Genomic DNA, 7539 nt, shown 5'->3' on the forward strand with positions numbered 1-7539 from the left:
CTAGAATAGTTCCTCCATCTTATTTTGCCTTTCAAGACACTGACATTTTTGGAAAGACTGGGCCAAAATTACCTTACAGAATACTTCACAATCAAGAATTGTTTGATTCTTTTCTCATGAATAAATTAAGGATAAACATTTCTGGCAAGGTAATTTTGTGAACTTCTCCAATGCATTAAATTATCAGGAGGTACAAAATGTCAGTGTGTCCCATTATTGATAATAGCAAATGTGATCATTGATTTCGGGGTATCTACCAGATCTCTCAATTATAAAGGTATATTATCTCTTTGTAATTACTAAGTAATCTGCTGGGATAATTTGAGATTGTGCTCTCACATTCCTGTTTCCTAATAATTGGACAAAGAGTATTAAAAAGAAATCTTAAACTCTGAATAGGTTATTTGTTGTTGATAATGGTATTAGTGCAGCAATTATGGACAGAAATAAAAAATTTTAGATATAAGTCCACTAAAAGGACCTACAAGCAATGACTTCACAGTAACAGTGAACACACTCAGAGCCAGATCCTGGTTTCTAAGAACCATTCTCCAGGAAAAGGAACCAGGAATCTTTGGAGAAATGGCTAATTTTTGGTGGAGTCAGGGAAAATACAAGGTGATCCCAGAATATCTTGTTTGGCCTGAAGGCAAGGAAGTGCTCTAAAACTAATGGGGACGTATCAAAAGAACATACGATCCAGATGAAAGGATCTCCCACTGGCCAAATTTGGGGCTCTTTTAGCTTGAGAAAGAATAATGACCATATTGATTATGAGATATTGAATAAAGAAGACTCCATTAGTCCACAGGGACATTTGAAGGAAATGGTGGTGGGGAGAGGGAAGAAAAGCTCTTCTTTACAAACATTCTGGTCAATAAATGCGTAAGGAATAATAGAATTAGAGGTTCACCATTTTACCATCTCCAATGTAACAACGGATCATCAGTGAACACTAATAAATGCATTTTTGATGATGATTTTTGGCAAGCCACAGTATACAATGTGCTTATTCTTAACCTGTAAAAATTATTATGCCCATTTTTAAAAACTTCAAAATGTATGTTCTCTCACATCTTACAAACACCTCTTCCTCTGCATCCATGTTTACTAATACATTTCATAAACCCTTCCAAATTTCCTTCTTTGCAAATTTTTTTCTTTTACCCATTGGTAGATTGCTATGAGCACCAATTCATATATAATTTAGTGACTCTGTAGAGAAAAATTCTTTTGCCTCTATTTAGGAACAATATCTGAGTTTCTTCCTTTCTGAACAAAAACCCTTCATAAATTTCTCTTTACAAAATGCTAAAGCACATCTCTTAGTTAGCTAGTTCAGTTTAAATTTTAAAATACTAATTTGAGGGGCACCTGGGTGGCTCAGTTGGTTAAGTGTCCACCTTCGGTTCAGGTCATGATTGCAGGGTCCTGGGATCGAACCCCCCATCAGGCTCCCTGCTTAGTAGAGGGGCCTGCTTCTTCCCTCTTCCCCTGCCCTCTCCCCTGCTTATACTCTCTCTCTCTCCCTTTCTCTCAAATAAGTAAGTAAAATCTTTAAATAGATAGATAGATAGATAAAATAGTAATTTGAAAAACATTACCCAAACACTGATTATGTAAAAGCAGGATGCTAAGTACTGTTGGAAAAAAAAGAATAAGTCAAACACATCTCTGCCTCCCTTCTGGGAGTTTAAAGAAAGTAAAGTTTAAAGAAAGTAAAACAGGGGCACCTGGGTGGCTCAGTGGGTTAACCCTCTGTCTTTGGCTCAGATCATGATCTCAGGGTCCTGGGATTGAGGTCTGCATCAGGCTCTCTGCTCAGCAGGGAGCCTGCTTCTCTCTCTCTCTCTCTCTCTCTCTGCCTGCCTCTCTGCCTACTTGTGATTTCTCTGTGTCAAATAAATAAAATCTTAAAAAAAAAAAAAAAGTACGTAAGCAAAGAAACAATCAATGCAGAACTATTTAACCCCTATAATAGAGATAGAAGTAAAGATGCTAGGATCCCAGAAACAAGACCCATTCATTCCAATAGAGTGTGGAAGATTGCATTAGTGGCTCCAATTTCTCATCTCTTCTATGACCACACCCTTTGTCAGGTAACCCTGAAGTGCCCATACATTGTGGGAGAGGCACCTTGTCTTTGGGTTTGGCTATGTGACTTCCTTTAACTAACAGAATGAGGCAAAATTCATGGAGTGTCCGCTCCATAGACAGGACTCAAGAAGCCTACATATTTTTGCTTCAGCTCTCAAACCTCTACCATTACCATGAGAAGAACACGTCTAGGCTAACTAACATGCTTGTCCTAATAGAAAAGAAGAGACAGGCAGAACAAAACTAGACACTCTAACTGAGCCCAGCCTACTTCCATCTTCAGCCAGCCGTGAGATCTATGGGAATGAATGCTTGATGTTTTAAGCCACTGAGTTTCAGTGTGGCATACAGCATAGCAATTTTATGGCAATAGCTTACTGATACACAGAGGGATGAAGGAAGTCTTGCACCTCAGAGGATATGGCATTAGTTCTGAACTTAGAAGAAGTGGCTGTTTTTAAGGTGTAATTGACATGTATCATTATATGAATTTCAAACGTATAACTGGACTTGATATTTGCATATATTGCAAAATGGTCACCACAGTAAGTTTAGTTGACTCCCAACCACACACATAGTTATGATCTTTTTCTAGTGATGAGAACTTTGAAGATCTACTGTCTTAGCAACTTTTCAAGGATACAACACCGTATTATTAACTATAACCACCAAGGAACTAGATCATCCTATGCTGAAAGGAAAGCACAGGCGGAATCTCAGAGTCATGTTCAAGGACTAGCAAGCCATGGAATGCAAAGCCAAAGAGGAATGTAATGGTTTGAAGTGGCGGTGGGTGGGAGGTTGGGGTACCGGGTGGTGGGTATTATGGAGGGCACAGATTGCATGGAGCACTGGGTGTGGTGAAAAAAACAATGAATACTGTTTTTCTGAAAATAAATAAATTAATTTATAAAAAAAAAGTATGGAAGCAGGTTCTGGAGGTTCTTGAATCCCATATTAAGGAATCTGCATTTTATTTTACACTCTATGGTTCTAAGGAAGGAAGGAATTTGATTTGGCCTAGACTTCTGGAAAATAATATTGGCAACAATTTGGGCTAAATGCAAGGGAGGAAAAAGAATCAGATTAAGAATGATTGATCCCCTACTATATACTGAATGCTTTACCTTAATTATTTCATATAATCTCTCAACAATTCTGTGAAGAAAATATTGGTACCCCTTTATATAGGTGAAGAAAAAGACATTAAGTAACTTTCCCCAAATCCCATAGCTGGCAAGAGATAGAGCCAGGCTTCAATGTCAGGTCGTATGACAAGAAGGTCAAATTGTATCCTCTCTGTACTATAATCATTCTGCTTCCCAAATATTGGATGCAGGCGGACAAATTAGGAGGCTATTGCTATAATCTAGGCAGTGCTAATGAATTATGATGTGGCCATGTGAAAAGAGAAGAGAGGATGTATTTTTAAGAGATTATATAGTAGTATTTATTTATTTATATTGTCAAAATAAAAGTGCCAGCAACTGGTTGAATATGGCTGGTGACAGAGCATGATAAGAAGGTACCACATTTTTTAGCATGACTAACCATGACGCCACTATGATAGGAGACAGAGAAAAAGCAGATTCAGTGGTAAGAAACCAGACACTAGAGTTATCATCTTGGGCAGCTTTCTGACTAGTGATAATATTAATAATAACTCTTGCTGAGCACGGTTCATAGTGTTTTGCCGTAAGCAATTCATTCATCCATACCACAACCCTATGAACTAGGTGCTATTATTATCCCAAATGATTGCTAAGAAACCTGAGGAACTGAGAAGTTCAAGAACTGGCAATGATTCTTGGATAGAAACACAGGCAACTGGGCTCTGGGGCCACACTCTTGACAACCACACTCTGGAATCAGTCAGTAACGGTTCCTCCAACGTGCTTGACCCCAGTCCCAAGAACTGTTCATCAGGACAGTCAAGGCTATACTGCAGTGAAGAGCCCCAAAACAACAGATGCTTAATACAAGGAAAGATCACTTCTCACACTCTCCAAATCCTGCAAATTCTAGCCAATTACCAAGGCATAGTTCTCCCTGTGTCAATAGAACATTCTCGATTGCCTCAGTCTTAGGTCACATCCAAAGCAACATGTGCTATCAAGACAGCAGCCATATGGAAGAAGAGGATTGCATTTTTTGAACTGGCACTCCAATGTTTTGTCCTAAGAAAAGAGATGTATTTATATACATTTCTGCCTGCAACCCACCCGTCAGAACTAGTCCCATGGCCAACTCCAACTACATGGGGCAGGGACAACTCCACCTACTGCAATTCTATCTAGAGAAGAGTGGGGCCATAAACACTGAGGCATAGCAGCAGTATCTATTTCCTCAACTGTACATTTCTTGTAACACAGCAGTAATTAGACATTTGGGTCTTAAAACTCAAATTCAGGGTGAAAGCACTATTTTGAAATGTATTTGGATAAGCATTTGTATAGATCCCAACTTCCAACTCCCTTCTCAGAATCTAGGGTGTTCATGCCCTATTCCCTGTCACCACTCCCATTCCTGTCAAAGGAGATGGGAAAGATCAAAGGACATAATCCATATGGTTTGCAAGCTTTAAAGGACAACACGAATAGAATGCTATCTGCTGTTAGGCTCTTTATTTATCCTCAATTATCTCTCTCATTCAGTAGTCACGGAGCACCTAGACTAAAAGGCCTTCTACTAGGCATGGTGACAGATACAAAACTATTTAATACCTATCCCTGCCCTCAAGCAGATACAACTAAATGAAGAACCCAGGCTGTGTCCATAAAATGTTAATAAACATAAAGCAAAGCAGCAGAAAATACGTGCGGCAGTGAGCACTTCTGATAGGAAACACTATACTAGAGAACAGCGAGGAAAGAAATGTGGAATGTTTTGAAATGGTTTTCTGAGAGTCTTTTCACAGCTAAAGTGGTGAATGCAAAGGCATGAAGTCGCCAGGTGTAAGGACCACAGGAGCATCCCAGTGAAGGGAAAAGTGTATGTCCTATCAAAAGGCCTTCACATTCTGAGGAGAAACACAAACACCATTGTGGATTGAACAAGACCCAACTTCTTGGCAGGATCTAGACTGTGACCTCTGGTTTAGAGTGCTTCCCCCAGGGACTTTTGTGTTGGCTGATAGCAAATCCTTAAGTAAAACAGGTAAATTTCAGACAGAGACAGTTCATGGGGACAGACAAGAGACAAAGAAGATTGGACAAGAGTTGTTCCCAGAATCTCTCTGTAGTCCCTGAGAAATCTTGCCACAGGAGAGTTTGCCTGATCTAGTAAGACTAGTCAGTATGATGCTGATGCACAGAGAACTAAAATACATCTTGCCTAAATTATTACAAATTTCAACTTAGTAAGGTCAAAACTATTAAGGTTTTCCTCTAACTTGAAATCATTGTGATGGCACGACAAATGTTAGAACCAAAACCTTAACAACAATCCAGTGATGTCAACATCTAAAGAAAGAACAGGGAAGAACAATTAACTAACATGATTGCATAAGGAACAATAGGTTGGCTTAATTAAGACCTTCCAAAGACGCATGCTACCCACTAGAGATTTTCTGAATTTTTTTAAGAGTGTACATTTATCCCTGACACTAACACTAACACTCAGGATTTTGTCCTCTGCCCCCTGAAAATGATTAAACATCCCATTTAATTTGAGAGGAACTTAAACTTAAGACAACTAATAAAGATTTAAAAATCTTTTCTTCTGCATTAGCATTTTTAATTAATTTATATTTAAAGAACTCTTTGGCCTGTACCTTAATTTTAAAACACTATCTATTTGTGTCATCTTTTCCAATCTTTTATAGGTGCATACATCTATTTTTAAATTTTATGTAGTTGTAAGTATGTGATGTTACTTGTGTGTTTCATTTATTTAAATCTACTTTTTATGTAATTTCCCAAGTATCCACATAGGTCACACATTTATCAAGATAAAGGTTGTAATTTGCTAATCCAACCCTTAAAGCTTGCTTCTAATTTTTTAATATGATGAATAATTTGCCATGAGCATCTGGAAAACAGATACATTTTTTCTCTTAGAAATATTTACGTAGGCTGCATCCCCAAAAGTGGAATTATTGATCACTCAGTACTATCATATTTATTGTTTTCATTACCAATTTTTTCTAGGATGGTTTTATAAGTTTGTAAAATCTTACTTGTACTTCTTTCTCTACTGCCCCGAATACTTAGTTTTTATTATTTTATTTATCTTTGTTTATGTCACATATAAGAAGGATAATCTCCTATGGTCTTTCATGTATTTATATGTAGCTATGATCAAGCTTATTGATTTATTGTTCATTCTTTCTTGTATGCAAATGGTTTGTTCTTCCTCTTTGGCCAATTATTCTGTGGAAAAGAAATATTAGTTTTATTCATCTACAATTTTCCCCTTTACATTTGGATACTCACATTATATTCATCACACTTATTTTGTACATTTCCCCAGCGCAAATCTTAATTTTGAAGATTTGTCTGATAAAGTTATTTTAAAATATTTATCACAGAAGCACTTACAGAAATTCCTAACTACCACACTCTAAACTCCTGAGAAACTGATTCATACTGGCCTAAGTTAGTCTTGATTCAGTGCCTAAATTTTGACTAATCCCAACTTTCCTTCCAATATGGCGTTAGCATCTTGACTTTGTGAATTTCCCAAGCAGACTGGTATTATAGATGTTGAGTATGGTTAGGCCTGATACACAGCTGGTTTCATGCTTCTGTGAAGTTGGCAAATATAATGTAGAAAGGCATGTCTCCAGTAGCTGTTCAGACAGCAGATCTTGTGATTTACAGTATCACACAGGAGTCTAAATCCACACTATTATTCCAAGAATACATTAGTGGGCAATACTTTTAGAAGCTATTCCAGGAGCATGGAGGCCAAGATCTCAGCAGAAATTGAGATAAACAAACATTCATAGTAAATGAGCCCTGATGAGGAAAGGGCCACCTGTTCCTTTTTTGCAACAATGCTAACTATCATTACTGGGAACAGTAGAGAGCTACCTCTCCAAAGCTAGAGGGCCAAGAGCCTCATATTGAGAAACTCCCTGTGCTTTCTGAAGCTTCATTTTTATTATGGAAAGAACACTGCATCAGGAAGTTCACTGAAGCAATACCAACTCCTTTGCACTGATTTATTTCTTACTGAGCTCATCAACTCCAAGAATCCAAACACCAACCGTGCAATTTCCAAATCTATATGCCAGACCAAACCTTTCTTTTGGACTTGAGATCCAGATTTCCAAATGTGCTAGAGACTGCTGCTCTGTGGTACTTACGCCCCTCAGGCACTGGACACTCAACCTGTCCCACACTTGGCCATATTCTTTCTTCTCTTGCCAAACCTGCTTCTTCTACCATATTCCCGATAGGGTGGGTAACATCAACATTTACCCAGTTGTCCAAGCCAAAG

This window comes from Mustela nigripes, chromosome 6 (genome assembly GCF_022355385.1).
Source record: "Mustela nigripes isolate SB6536 chromosome 6, MUSNIG.SB6536, whole genome shotgun sequence".
Taxonomy (NCBI): domain Eukaryota; kingdom Metazoa; phylum Chordata; class Mammalia; order Carnivora; family Mustelidae; genus Mustela; species Mustela nigripes.